This window comes from Myotis lucifugus, unplaced genomic scaffold (assembly GCF_000147115.1).
Source record: "Myotis lucifugus unplaced genomic scaffold, Myoluc2.0 scaffold_499, whole genome shotgun sequence".
Taxonomy (NCBI): domain Eukaryota; kingdom Metazoa; phylum Chordata; class Mammalia; order Chiroptera; family Vespertilionidae; genus Myotis; species Myotis lucifugus.
Window position 1 is genome coordinate 606,158 of NW_005871547.1, and position 2,878 is coordinate 609,035.

Genomic DNA, 2,878 nt, shown 5'->3' on the forward strand with positions numbered 1-2,878 from the left:
ATGGAAGGAGAGGAAGGAAGGAAGGAAGGAAGAAAATTCACTACCTAGAGATAGATCTAATTCCATTTTTTAAAATAACTCCATTTTCTGATAAATTCTTCCTTCTATTTCAGCCTATTTCTATGTGTTTTATTCACTGACCTTAATGTTTACTCCTAAGATAATATTAAATAAATCAAATTCTGCATCTAGTCAACTGTCTCTCATTTACGGGAACACATCTATTGTGACTCCCCAATACATGAGGTCATTTTGATGACAGCATTCAATTAGTATATATTGAAAATGCTAATTTGAAACTATTAACCAGTGAGCATATGTCAAGAATCTAGAGCACTGGACAGGGGCTCTGAGTCAGCCCTGGTATTCCTGATATTCAGAAACATATGAAAGAAACACCAGTCACCTTAGATAGCAACATCTCACATGAAGGCTGTAATTGCCAAGCGACCAGATGTCGCTATAGTCACCTTTCTGCAACAGTTATAGAGATTCTATAAGATCTGGAATGCTGAGATACTTATCATGTTGACCACATAAAAAATTTTTTTAATCCTACAATCACCAAGCCCTTGATATTTAGGTGCTGTAGAAGCTAATTCTCTTTAAAGATATAACAATTCAAAATGCCCTGTACAAAAACTATTGGCAATAGGAAAGACAAGGATGTCCTTGCAAGTAATTTCCAAAGTAATAATCTTCTGATTATTAGCAAAAGTCTATGAAGTTAGTTGTATTATGTTAACCTATCAATTACAATTTAGAAAACAGATTCTGGTATGAACATAGGGTTTTTTAATTAATTTGTTTTACAACTCATATAAAAACTACATGTGCATTGTATTCAAATACAGCAAAGCAGGAGAAAAGGGGGTAAAAATCACTTATAATCTAAAGCATGAGAGATAACAGATGGTGAAATTTTGAATTTTGCACAGTACCTTTCAGACAAGCAGACTTATAACGACGGAAAGTAAAATGATTATCAACCCCATAAGACATGAATACAGTTCTAGTCATGGCAGCATTTTTCACAATCATTCTCTCCAACTGGACTTTCTGCCAACAGGTCAGCCTTGAGGATTTCTCCTGTACTGATGAACTACATATACTCTCCAAACGTCCTGACCTTTGTTACCATGTAATTCCTCATATATCTAGAATGGCTAGTAAAATTAGCCTACAGTCAATCACATTTTATTATATGCAATAACTAAACTTATATAACTCAGCCTCAAACTCCTCTTGTTTAAGAAATTCAATTCAATATAAATGAATTTGGTCAACTTGATGTTTGATACTCAGTGCATTTATTTAGTTTTTTTTTAGAACAAGAGATTCTTATAAGGCAAATGTAATCAAATACATTGAAGAGATTTTAAAATGTTAAAATAATAAATGGATAATCATAGTAACTTTTCTTAAAGAAACAAAAAAAATTAACCAAAATTATTCTCAGTTCTAGTGTGCTGATGACAACAATGACAACAGGTGAAATTTAAGAATTAAAACAAATGACTTAAAAAGACTTGGCAATTGTAGTTATAGGCTTTTGGAAAATTACGTATCTTCAGTTCAAAACTTTCAGTTTATAATTCAAAGAGAAGATGAATTAACCCTAAAATGGTATTTAATGGTATTTAATAAATATCAACCTATAACTGTTCTAAAAATAAAGTCAATCTATTTAATAAAAAAATGAAAGCAAAATAAAAGCTTTTTCAGATATACAACAGTTGAAAGAATTCATCATCAGCCAATCTACACTACAAGAAATGTAAAGGAGATCCTTTTTAGGCAGAAATACTGGTAAATACCAGATGGAAATATGAATTTCCACAAATGAGTGAAAAATGCCCAAAATGGTAGCCATATAGATAAATATGGAGTCCTTGTTATTTTAAAATATATAAATGATTGACTGCCTAAACAAAAGTAATAATTACCAATATAGTCCAAGGTTTATAACATACTTAAAAGTAAAAGTTATGACAAAATATTTCACAAAATATATAGGCTGAAACATAATGCAAAGTGGCATATCACTTGAAGGTATACTGTGAAGAGTTAAATATGGATGCAATAAATCCTAAAGCCACCATTAAAATAATAAAGCAAAGTATCATAGCTAATAAGTAAGTAAAGGAAACAAGAGGGAATCATAAGTACTACCCAATTATTATAAAAGTAAGGATAAAAGCAGAAAAAGGAAAGAAAAAGCAAGTGTGACAATAGCAATATGATAGATTTAAATTTTATTAACAATAACATGAATATAAATGTTCTAAGAACTCCAAGTAAAGGCACATTTGGTCAGATTGACTACAAAAGCAAAACTCAATTATGTTCTTCATATAGGAAATGCACTTTAAATAAAAAGTCGCTAATATGTTAAAAACCATGACAAAAAGAAGTGATGGTTTTGTCATGGTAACTCTAATTAAAAGAAAGCTGGAGTGACCCTGTATTATTGGACAAAATTGAGACCAGGGAAAAGAATAATACCTGGGATAAAGAAGTTAACATCGAAAGATAAAGAGGTGAATCCATCAGGGATATCTAATGTGCTAAATAACTTTGCATTTAAGAAAAGTGCTTCAGAACACATTAAAAACTAAGTTGCTAGGAGAAATTCAAAAATCCACCAGTTCAGATAGAGATTTCAATACTCTTTTAAATAATTAATAGAAGAAATACACAGAAAAACTGTTAGTATATAGAAGACAAAAAAACCACTACAATCAACTTGACCTAATTGACATTTATAGAACACTTCACCCAGCTACAGAACAATACACATTCTTTTCAAATGCACAAAAAAATTACCTATATGTCATATTCTGCATCATAAAACATTATAAACTTAAAATTATTCAAG